Source organism: Medicago truncatula, chromosome 2 (assembly GCF_003473485.1).
Source record: "Medicago truncatula cultivar Jemalong A17 chromosome 2, MtrunA17r5.0-ANR, whole genome shotgun sequence".
In the NCBI taxonomy this organism is placed as follows: Eukaryota; Viridiplantae; Streptophyta; class Magnoliopsida; order Fabales; family Fabaceae; genus Medicago; species Medicago truncatula.
In genome coordinates, this window is record NC_053043.1 from 39,266,234 (window position 1) to 39,279,628 (window position 13,395).

A 13,395-nucleotide genomic window follows, 5' to 3' on the forward strand; every position below is an offset into this window, starting at 1 on the left:
TACCTCACTAGTAACATCTTATACCACAAACTATGCTGCTTCACATACACAATAAAATTCAAATGAATTTCACTATTTTGAAGATAAACCCTACTAATAAAATAAAATATGCTAGAAAGTGTTTTGCTAGCAATTTTACTCTTGTTAGTAAAAAAAAATAAAGCAATTTTACTCTTGCTTTCCACTATTCTCTTATATGCAAAACATGCAACCCAATACACCTTATAATTTTCTTATTCTTTGAATAAGCAAAATATAAATAGAATAAAATTCAAATAATTTAGAAATGTCATATATAGTGTGGGTAGTCAACCCTAATAATGGGAAAATGAGCAATGTACATGTGCTATATGACGAAGGACGTACTTAGCACAGTTAATTAATTCAATTTCCAATTTTGGTCTTCTAGAACAACCATACCGGTTTGACTAGATCAATTTTAGTAGGAAGCCATTTCTATTTCTATCAGAAAAATGTCATCCATTTTTTGTCTTCTTCTTGACTTATATATGTATAATACTAGGTCATACAGGGAAATTGCAATATTAATCATCATATCATATATCAAAAAGACCTAGTCTTTGAACAAACTTCCTATACTTGGACACCCCACAAATAGTTTTGGCCATCGTACTATTCATATATTTGGACTGAGGTTTGCAAACTACACATAAATTTGAATTACAAAACGAATTTATTTTGTAAATTGAGTTTGTAAAATCAATCCTCATTTTATAGTAAAATCTTTTTAAAACGAAATCGAGGAGTAATTAATAATCATTTTTAAAATTTTGTTTTATAGTTTTACTTTTTGAACAAACATATGAGACTCTCGATGGAAAAGCTATAAGGATCAATGCTACGAACATTAAGTGCTTATACTAAATTGTGACTAAGAATAATCAAATGATTAAAATCAAGAGGTTAATAAACTTTAGTTGACGATGCCTTAAAAAAATTAACCCTAGTTGAGGATGAATCGGTCACATAACCCAATGATAGATAGATCCATAAATTTTGATTAGTAGCGGCAATATTATCTGGTGTAAATAAAAAAAAGATATCAATGCATTCATGGTAAACTAACTTCATAGTTATTGCTAAGAAGAAATTAGAGATTGCAAAAAACTATACTACTTTATACAAAAAAAAAAAAAAAGACACCTAAACATTTATAGATTATATATCTCTATGTGTATCCATATTTAAAAACTACTATCATTTTTTTTTGTATGACCAAACAACCAAACACAATTTATCTTTAATAGGGTTATATGTTTTTTATCCAAAAATAAAGTTAATTAATATTTTTTTGACAAGCACAAGTTAGCTGATAGTTGATATATAGCCTTGTAACTTATATGCTTATATGACCCAAAAAAAATCAATAAATGTCATTTTCTCACGAGCTGTAATTCATTTTTTTCTTTCTTTCTGACTTATAGTGTTTTTTATAAGCTATGCATGTTAAGTATAGCTTATAGCTCAAAAAACTTACATCTTATCATTTTTTTCTCTCTCAATTTTACTCATGTTATCTTAATTAAAAAGATTAAATATCGACAAAAAACAAAACTTTTTATGTCATTTTAACTATCCGCTATAACTTAACTTTTCAACTATCCGCTAATTTTTAGGAAAGAGACCCTATGACGAAAAATCACAACTAAATTTTAATTGAAACATTTTTTCTAAATAGTCTAGTAGCTGGAAAATTCACTTTTTAAAATGAATAAGTGATTTTTTTTTAACAATAAGTGAATAAGTGATTTGTTCAAGGTTCAGACCTGATCCATGTGTATTACAATGTTTTCCCTACAAAATCTTTTTAGTAGTAGTTGTTGTTCAAACTAATTAGTTTGGACCAAACCGTTCAACTACTTGCAATAAAAGACGACGGTAAAACAAATCCTCATTTCTTCAATACAGATAAATGGCGTTTACCTGTTGTAATCAAAACTTATTTGTCATAATTATTTTCAAATTTCAAGCTTGGAGCATGACAACTTACTTCAAATGTCTCTTAACAATGGATTTTGAATTTGAGTTCCATTTGCATTTGGCCTATATTTGTGATTATCAATACTAGACACTAATAGATTGATATGAAAAGTGGAGAAAAGTAGTTTATACTCGGTTAAAAGTGTTCGCTGACTTTGTGTGAAGGAATTGGTTGACACATCCCATATTCGTCGACCCGGTTTTTGGTCGGGGATTTGATGCCTGAAAGTGTCACCTAAAGTAAAAAATCTAGTTTGACGTATGTGCCGCGGTTGTTTGTCAACAAGAGTTCGTCTTTAAGATAAAGGCATGCAGTGTTGTACAAATTGTTTTAGTTGTGATTCTGCACATGAAGACCCTGTACATGTAGTGTTTGATTACCCTTTGGCTACACAAGTTTGGCAAATGGTTGGGATGTGGAACGATATACACAAAGATGTTCTTACCACTACTTCGACATCAGAAGCCGTCTTCTTATTACTACAACACGGGAATCTTAAACCATGGCACGATGTTAATGAGCTATGCGCGCAAGTGGTAGAGTGCGCCCATCATTTGATAAGAGGAATGGACGCTGGCAAATGCTCTACGACAGCTGCTCTTGACATCAACCTCACGACATTCCTGCACGGATCACACAAAGCATGACAGTCTTAACGGCGATGCCTTTTACTTCTATACCAACAAGCCAGCATCTCAATGCACCACAAGCCGATTCAAACCAGGTACAATGGTATAGGTCACAACTTGGTTGACTCAAATGTAATATTGATGCCTCTTTTTCGCATAAGCTAAATAGAACAAGTATAGGTATGTACTTGCGAGATGAGGATGATGCTTTTGTTTAGGCCAAAACAATGTGTGTTACTCCGTTGTGTATTGTGAATGTGGTGGAAGCGCTTCAATGGACTAGTGATATGCAATTTGATAATGTTGATTTCATGCTTGATTGCAAAACCCCAACAAATGCCTTCACTGAATCAGATTGATGTTATAGAACTTGGTTATGTTATCACAATTTGTAGGAAGTTCTTTGCCGCTCAGTTTACAAACTTTAAGGTTGATTTAAAAGAAGACAAACAAATGAGGCCACTCATATTTTAACAGGGGTAGCCATGTTATCAACTAGTCTCACCGCTTATTTTCATATATCTCGTTGTGTTATTACTCTTATTGTTAACGGAAAACTATAAACATCTTTTATTAGAAGAAAAAAATGGATTCATTTTCAAGCTCTCCATCAAAATATATTATGGGGTTAAAACTAATTATTGGTAGGTATGATAAACCTGAAGAGGATATGATAAACCTGAGATAGCTCCATTGAAAATATTCATATTTGAAAAACCGTCACACACTAAATGCGTGTCTATTGTTCTAATTTTTAATGTAACTGATGATTGAGTTGGTCTAAGGTAGGTGAATTTTGTTCTTAGAAATACAAGAATGTTCGAGGAAGAGTTTTATTAGTTTATTCAACTAGAGATATCAATCTATATAATTACGTGTATACATATCCCGTTTATCATTCAAATATTCCAATATATGCAAGCTCAATTCAAGCCATAAATGAATTAGCTCTATACCAATTGATTGTGTGAATGTCAATATATATATATAGGTTAAATTTTTATAGGCTTCAATATATAGGTTAATTAAATTAGGTTAACAAATCTCTATACCCCCTTTCAAAAAAAAAAAAATCTCTATACTCATTCCCTTAATTGAATTTATTACATGGGGCAACACTAAATTAGTAGTAACTAGTAATAGTAACCATTAATCTAGAGCACTTGTGGTACCACAAAATGTAGGTCAAACGAGGCTTTCTCTAAATGCATAGGTGTAATGTGATTATCCAATTTGTTAGCAGTAATTGATGTGTCATTAACTCACAAGCATCAACAAAGTGTGTAATGTTAAGTAGAACCATCTAGGGCTTGTCGCTTTCCAAACACGGTCCTAAAATAGTGGTTTAGATGTAAGGTGATCATACCAAACCATACCATGTGAACATGTCACTTGAATAGTAACATTTTATTTACTTTCCCTCTAGGATGAATGTAAAAAGTTAACCTTCAATTTAAAAAATTACTAGTAGGAATCTATGGGGGAAAATTCATATTATAGCATATTACACCGACTTTTGGTACTTGCAAAAGCCTCATATTAAACTTTTACATCCAAACAGATAAAAAAAGTATTTTGGGAAGGTGATATCTAATGCATAAAATAAAATCAGTAAAACAAAAAAGATGTAGTCAAAATAGGTTTATTTTATTAAAATAGAATGCACCAAATCCCCCTTCCATTCAAAAAGAGGACGTCTCCAGCTGAAAGAATTTATGAAATACTTAGTACAAGATCAAAGATGTATGATATGAATTTGAATCATCTAAATATGAGCTATTTTATCCGGTTAAGATGAAATTTTAGATTTTTTTTTTAAAGAAAATGAGTTTATAACATTTCATTACATAAAATATGTTCAAAACTCAAAACTAGAGGAGAATGTGGTCGCCTTAGTTATTTATGAGCCGTCTCATTTGCTTGTCTCCTCAAGAACTCAAAACTAGAGTTGACATAATATTGTTCAAAGATAGTTTTACAATTATGAATAATCATCCAAACTCTGTAACATCCTGATGTGCAGATGAAAAACTATCCATCTTTTTTTTGGCATCAAGCTCAAAATCGATAGGAACCAAGTGTAATTGATAAACTCATTCTAAATCTGATAACAATCCAAGAGCTTCGCCAACATGTACCTCAGAGATTAGAGTAAACCATTCAGTTTTAGCCAAAACAAAAGTGTATGTCATCCCTTATACAAACTCCTATTACCACTCTATTAGAAAGATGGGAGAAAGAAACATCAATATTGTACTTAAATATTTCTTTAGTTGGTTTGATTCGTTTCAAATATTCGTCTTGTCGCGGTTATGCACAAGTTGTATTATAAATCCTATGAGCATCTTGTCAACCATGAAACATAGTTTTTACTCTCTCAACAACATAAAGTTGAGTATCAATTACCCCATTCCACACTTGTTGCTTCTTTGTTTTCAGATACTCCACAACACACAGCAAAACAAAACCACATCTTCCTTAGATAAATCATGTAAGGCTTTGAAGATAATATTCTTTCTATCCACATCTTGTTGTAGCAAAATATACATAGAAGAAAAGAAAGGTAACATACTTCAAGATGAATGCTAACAACATACATTTTCAACACACTTTCTTTGATTGTTTAAAATTCATATGGGTCCCACCAAATCATGTAAGACCTGTATAAATTTGGTGGGACCCATGTGAAATTTAACCAATCAAAGAGAGTGTGTTGAAAAGTGTGTGGTGCTAGCATTTCTCCATACTCCAAACATTTAAGCTAATTGGAAATTGAGAAAAATAAATGAAGCGTATCATCATTGTCCACCGTACACAATATACAACTCACACGACATGTCACTCATTTATCTTTTAGACGTACAAGAGTTGGTAAGCAATTTCTACTAATTCACCACATAAAGTTTTTTACCTTGGGAGGAATCTTGAGCTTCCAAATTAGATTCCAAGATCCTTCTACTTTGAAATAGGATGTATCAAGTAATTCTTGCACACAAAAACGATATGCACTACGAATAGAGTATTCACCATGATTTTCTATTTTTCACATGAGTCGATATGTCGTCACTGATGGGTAGAGTGGTGTGTTCACTATATGTTCAATCTTCGTCGCCGCGAAATCGTATGTATCTATTTTTGTTTTGATTTTCGTTTTGAAATTGTTTCTCAGCAGCTATCGCACAGTCGCCGTGAAACCTTGTTCCGTCTTCATCGCCGCGAAATCGTAATTTCTAGGTAAATCTTCTAATCTCTGTGTTTTTCAATTGTTTAATTGTTTTTTATTTTTCGTTTTTGATTTTGAATTGTTCTAGGTAAATTTTAATTGTAATTATCAACTTTGTGTAGAATCGTAATTTTAATTGTTATAAGTAAATTGATTTTCGTTTTTGATTTTGAATCTGTGTTGATTATTGTTAGAAGGAAAATAAACAGTATATGTATTGCTGCAGTTTGGTTTCAGTGCTAACTGCAATTTCGTACTGTCAAGTTAGTGTGGTTCATCAAAGAATAATGTAAGAGTGAAACAAGCATGAATCATAACTTATGGAATACTGATACAGTAGACACAAACACCGGATTCAACACTGATATTGACATGTAGACACATAACTTATGAGATTGTTCACCCCATTTAAAAAGTGTTTTCTGCACTAGTTAAGGTAGGTAAATTTTCGAAACTCATACCTCCATCATTCTTGTGCATAAACAATTTATCCCAAGAATGCCATTTTATACCTCTATGTTGAACTCCTGAATGACCCAACTGAAAAGAATTCATCATTCTTTCAATTTCAGCAAAAAGAGGACAAAGAGAGTGAAGAAACTCATAAAGTAGGTAAGGATAGATTGAAGCACATATTGGATGAGAACTTCATGTTCGGCTTTTGAAAGGCTTTTACGACTCCATGAATTGATCTTCTTCATAATTCTATCTTTGATAAAGTTGAAAGTGGATTTTTTCTCCTGCCTATCATAGAAGGGAGCCCAAAATATTTTCCAGTACGTAAAACAACCTTCGCTCCTAAAATGATTGCAACATTATTATGATTAGGTTTGGTGCCTCACTATAAGCTATCTCATAGATAGATAAAATGGCTCGCATTTTATTTGTTTGGTCGACCTTGACGCATAAAAAGCGGAAACTATCGCAACATCAAACAAGATGTGAGATATAATTGTTGCTTTATTTCAAATTTTGACATCATTAATTTCACCGCTTACTCCATCTTTTCGAATAAGCACTAACAGACGATCAACACAAATATTGAAGTTTTAGATAAGAGCTATTTTAAATATATATATATATATATATATATATATATATATATATATATATATATATGGATTTGCTAAAACACATCTACTAATTTTTATGTGGGAGTGTTTTAGCAAAGCTACACATTAGGGTGTATTTAACCACTTTTTAGTTATTCATTTGCTAAAATACTCCTTCTAAAAAATAAGTGGGTGTATTCTAGCAAATGTCTATAGGATTTGCTAGAACACACCCACTTATTTTTTGGAAGGTGTGTTATAGCAACATACACATTAAGGTTTATTTATTAACTTTTTAGTTATAACTTGCTACAACACTCCCACATAAAAATTAGTGGATGTGTTCTAGCAAATCTCATATATATATATATATATATATATATATATATATATTGGTATCCGACTGAAAGGATTGACTAATCATGAAATTAAGCTGACCATTCCGTAGCATTTAAAATTGTCATATCAAAATATAGCCAAAATATCAATGTTCTATATTAATTGATAATCCAAATTATTAAACAAAATTATCAAAACAATATAACCAAGTACAAACCACGTTACAAACTAAGTTAACAGATAATTCAAATTATCAAACCAAATTGCATATGATTCCAGTATAGAACGAATAGAAAAATAATAAGGGCAATGAAGGTTTCTAATTTTAGGATAAACCAAAACAAAATCAAACATAAATCATAAAAAAAAACACTTGAAGATGATGGTGACAAAGAGAGTGAAGATGATGACGAGACCAAGAGCGATTCATGTTATAAATTTATGAGAATGAGATCGATTGAGAAGATATGATGGCGTGATGGTTATAGTGATGGAGAAGAGAGAAACTGAGGGTGTGAGATGTGGAATGAGAAGATAGAGAACTCAGAGAAGTGAATGAGAGATTATTGTTTGACAGACTGAGATTCTGACTATGTGAGTGAAGTTGTTTAGGGTTTGGGTTTCTATTTATATAAAAGGGATAAAAAAATCTACATTCGGCACGGACTTGAGAAAGGGTTTGGGGTGGGTGTAATACCCAAGGCTAACGAAGGCGGGGAGTGGTCGCCGGTGCAAGGGGCATGACAATGAGCGGCTCCCGACAGCTTCTAGACGAACCGAATCACATCGGAATGAGAGGGATCCTGATGCCGTGTAGGTATGGGACTACAGTTGAAGGAAGGCTTATAAGAATTGTTTGGTACTACCTATATCAACAAGATGCATCTTCTTTTCGGTAGCCCATTCCATAAGAACTCCGCAGTTAAGCGTGCTTGACTTGGAGTAGTCTTATGATGGGTGACATACCGGGAAATTCCCGGTAAGCGTGCGAGTTAGGAAAAAACATGCTAGAAAGACCCGTGTTTGTTTGTAGGGTCAGTCGACAATGCTTAAAGTCGTATGTGATGTTGCAAATGGTATCAGAGCAAACCTCTTCCAGTACGTTGTGGTTCGGGGACGAACCAAGCGGAAGCTGGTGGGCATGTAACACCCAAGGCTGACGAGGGCGGGGAGTGGTCGCCGGTGCACAAGGCATGACAATGAGTGGCTCCCGACAACTTCTAGACAAGCCGAATCACATCGGAATGAGAGGGATCCTGAGGCCGTGTAGGTATGGGACTACATGGTTGAAGGAAGGCTTATAAGAATTGTTTGGTACTACCTATATCAACAAGATGCATCTTCTTTTTGGTAGCTCATTTCATAAGAACTCCACAGTTAAGCGTGTTGACTTGGAGTATTCTTATGATGGGTGACCTACCGGGAAATTCCCGGTAAGCGTGCGAGTGAGGACAAAACACGCTGGAAAGACTCGTGTTAGTTTGTAGGGTCAGTCGGCAATCCTGAAAGCAGTCTGGGATGTTACAGTGGGTACCTATATACACGCTACCCGACCCGTACCCGTGTTTTAAAATCGGAGAAAACCAAATCTCATATCCAAACTCTGTCAAAGAGGGGTAAACACCATTTAGCCCAAATGAAAATAAAAGTTCATGACACCATTTAATTGTTCCACCCAGGAACTGAACTCATATTCTTTTGAAAACCTCGCTCTTGGTGAAACTTATTAACCACTTGAGATCAATTACTTAATTTCCATTATTCTTATTTTAAACTATTCAAATATCAACATTTAATGCTTTTATAGTTTTATTCCACAGTTTTATTTTTTACAAGTACATTTTATAGTTTATAAAACATATTGATTGAATAATAATTTGATATGAGTGTTTATGGTTTGAAATCATATTGGTTTGAAATCATTATGACTCTTCATGAGAGAATGATTAGTTCAACTATAATCTTTCATGAAGAAAAAAAGGGTATGTTATCCATATCCTGTTATTCACTATCAATATAAATATATGTATTAGGACGTTAGTTTCTGCATATCTAACAACTAGAATGATCTTATCTAATCTTACTTCTTACTTACTATAAATTCGAGGTAGTCTGACCTACCAAAACCTTAACCATCTTGTAGCCCTAGCACACAAAATGATAAATTTATCCTTCAATATTAAACCATTTCATCCCTTTAATTTATTGTTTTCCTGCATTAATCTCGAGCCACTCATACCTTAGCCCACTCACACGTTTTTCATTGGTCTTGAGCCACTCAATATCATGTTTTCCAAATGGTGCCAATTTCTGGAAAACCCTATGGCGCCATTTGCATCATATGCCCATTTACTTCATTAATGAAAGTGCATGCTTACTTGAATAAAAGAGTCATGCTTACTTAGATGATGCTATGTGGTCATTTAAGAGCTCATTAACCAAGACTAAGGTCCAACTATCAACTACTTCATTAAATGGATCACCTCTTTTCCCTTGCTATTTAAAAGAACAAAGTTCGCATCAAATTACTTTTGATAGTTAGATAAAAATCATTATGTTTTCAAACTTTGTAACATAAGGATCTAGATGTCGAGTTTGGAGAACTTTGCCATGTTTGCAAATGATCAAGATGTTGTTGATGTGTTAATCCACTTGAAAGGTTTTTTGTTTTTAAATTTTGTTTCGATTTCGTATTCTTAAAGGATTTTCCGCTTATTTTTTTGCTATGGTTGTTGTACAGTTCTTCTTTTTTCGCATCTATTTTGTAAAACTCTATACTTACATTGTTCATCTTATACTACCAGTTTAGAATAATTCAAATGGGGTTGTGTGCAAGACTGTTAGAAGTGGTTTGTTGGAATTAAGGACATTGCACATGGAATTTGACATCAGCATTGGATGTATATTTCAAGCTTTCAAATTTATATCTTCATAAAATGCAACTATTCATTATTTATATGAATACTAGACTTTTGATACATTATGTTTTGATATTTTGATACAATGTAGAGTTTTGATTCATTCTGTGTTCAAATTCCTCGTGGTACCTTTCCCATGCCGAGTATGTGAGTCAAATCGCCCATGTGAAGGACATGATGTTATTTTTATATTATGTTTTGGGGGGGGGGGGGGGTATGCTATTATTCTCTCCTTGATGGTCCAAGCAGAATGTCGACCATGGAACCAGTGGTGCATAAACTGTATATTATAATGAAAGAAACCCATATCTTGAACCCAGAAACAACTAAATCCAATATTTTTAAACCAAAAATTGCAAGAGAAAATTCGTGAAGAGCCCATGGCGGTGCCGAATAATAGAGTCCTGAAATCAAGCTCAAGGGAACGAGATCCGCCAAGGCTTTAAATAACAAATAAAGTTTACTAGAGGATCACAACAATGGAAAAACACTCCGATTAGAACTCCTTGGATGAAATAGTAGTGAGTAGTCGATAGGAACCCCTTGGTGAACGACCCCGAGAGGTGTTTAAAGGTGGTGTTGCACTGATAAGACTGCACACCGCCATTTTTAATGAGGAAAGGATGAAAGGTTGAGCTTTTGTCGCGCGGCTGAGTATGAAGAGAGAGAACATAGGATACATGTTCTTAATCAACGTATTCATAATAGATCATAATTAATAGGAAACTTGTGTTAATCTAACAAAAAATATAGAGGAGTTTTGAAGAATCCTAATCATCGTTAAACATCTAATCAAACAAACTAAACATATTTGTCTAATCAATAAAAACTTGCAAACATCCTTAAATTTATAGTCTTTAATAATAAGTTTTGTAAATTTTATAGTAGAAAACAACAATCAATATGGAGACGATACACTTACTAATTTATTACTTGAAACAATTTGGTGCACTTATCAAATTTCTCATCAAGTAACATTGTTTCTCCTTGTGTCTGCAAAAGAAAACCAAAATTTTTTTTTATATTATTTTTTAAAACTACTTCTTGATAGAAGTGGGGGTCACATTTTCGAACAACATTATAATTTAACCTCCCACTAAGGTTAAAAAGTTATCCGACCTTTTTCCTAAGGTAAAAACATTTTTATACCATCACAAAAGGTTAAAAAATAAAAGTTATTTTTTATAATTGGATTTTTTTTATACAACCTCCTTACTAGGTATATTAAAGGGACGAACAAGATAATTCAATATAGTTAAGGGACATTTTACCAAGTGTGCTAAAATCTATTAAATCTATGCAAAGTAAGAGCTTTAAACATTATAAAGTGGTCATATCGTTTCCTATTTGATACATGCAAAAGAAGGGAAATATATGGCTAAATTTATGACGTTTGTTTATGTTATGATCTACTTTTTGTCTCTATTTCTTGTTACAAAGGGGGGTAAGAATTGTTTCATTATGTTAAAATTGTATTCTTTACTTCTTATGTAGTCTTCTGTCCCCTTTAATTTGTAACATTCTTTTTCTCTTTTTTTTCTCATTATTACAGCGTACTTTGAATGTCATAGTGATTCTGCTTGTGAAACAACAGTTAAGTGTGTGCTTCCTAGGATTCCTCGGTGTATTAAATACAAATGTCTATGTGGTAATGGTGTTGGTAAACGTTGGAGTACAACACCAAAGAGAATAGAAAAAGGCTCTACAGTGAGGAATGGCTTCTTGCATTAGGAAAAGATATAATAAATATCATATATGATAAAGTATTCTATGATATGTAATTTAATTATTGTGCTGCCACCCAATACTTGAATTGTTTTTTTTTTCCTTTTCTAATTTCAAAGACCACGCAGTTATGACTTGGTACTATAAGACAATGATAATCAAATGAAATAAATCATAAAATATTAGTACTATTTTAGATTATCATTTATTCTATCTTAATTTTATTAAACACACTAACTCATATTAGGATATTATTAATCATAACTCAAATATTACTCTTACAATTACATTAGACGATTGTAGGATACAGTGCAATATTAAGGAAAGTTAATAAATTCAATAAATTTGATTAGAATATAATATGGTGAGGCCTAGATTACCCTTTCAAGATATCAACCAATCAAAATGTAATATACAAATGTAACATTAAATGTCAAATAAATGAGTCAAATTTTCTATAAGAAAAAAAATCAATTTTAATAAGGTAACTTTTAATTTTTATTTAATTATATTTATGTATACAATCTTAATTAATTTACACTATAAGGCTTGTAACAATTAAAATTTTACATCAAATTCAACCAATCATGACTGTGTTTGGTAACACGAATAAGCTAGCTTATAGCTTGTTGGACTAGCTTATAAGCTTGTTTTGATATAATAAGATGTGTTTGGTAAAAATCTTTTTTCACTAGCTTATAGCGTTTTTTGAGAAGCTATTTCAAGTAGCTTTTGAGCTTATAACCAGTAGTTTTTTATATTTTCTTTCAATTTTAACCCTATTAATTTAATTTAATTATTTTTTAATAAAACAATATGTTAATGGCTTAAAAAATAATGGTCAAGTTCATAGCTTATTTTTTAATAAAACAACTGCCACGTTTTCTCCTTTGAAAAAAAGTTGTCATGCTTTATTTTATTTTTTAATGAACGCTTTATATATATTTCTTAAAAGAAATGCTTTATATTTAACTATAACTAGCCTCCGGTACGTTATAAAATTTTATATATTCTTGCTTGCATTTTTTTTCCACCTTCCTTTTATTTTTGGGATTCATAAAAGTAGAGATCAATGAGCTTTTTTCCTCTTTTGTACAAAAAAAAAAATCAAAATTTTCAGTGAAATTTTATTGGAGACTAAAACCAAAAGTTTGAATATTTATAGGATCCAAAACATAGTTAACCATAAATTAAAATATAAAAAAATAAATACATTAGAAAAAATGTCTCTCTATATATATATATATATAAACATGTCCTTTTATGTCATTTTATACTTATCAACCACTTCAACAGCTAATTTTATCAAACACTTCAATTTTAATAAACCATCTTTTCACCTATAAGCTATCAGTTATAAGACATCAGCTATAAGCTTGTTTTTCAGCTTTCAGTTAGTTTATAGCTTATTTTTACCAAACACACCCCACATACGTTCATAAAATTTTTTCCATTCCAAAACCTAGAACACACATAACGTGCAATTTCTTTTTCATTCTTCTTCCCA

General features: G+C 32.0%; 1 long non-coding RNA gene across 1 annotated transcript; it reads left to right on the forward strand.

Annotated features, from left to right (window-relative positions):
• The first annotated feature begins 11,447 nt into the window (after window positions 1–11,447).
• On the forward strand, window positions 11,448–11,963 carry LOC25487339 (uncharacterized). Its single transcript, XR_003009326.2, has 2 exons — window positions 11,448–11,607; window positions 11,716–11,963. It is a non-coding gene; the product is annotated as an uncharacterized lncRNA (long non-coding RNA).
• Window positions 11,964–13,395: the final 1,432 nt, after the last annotated feature.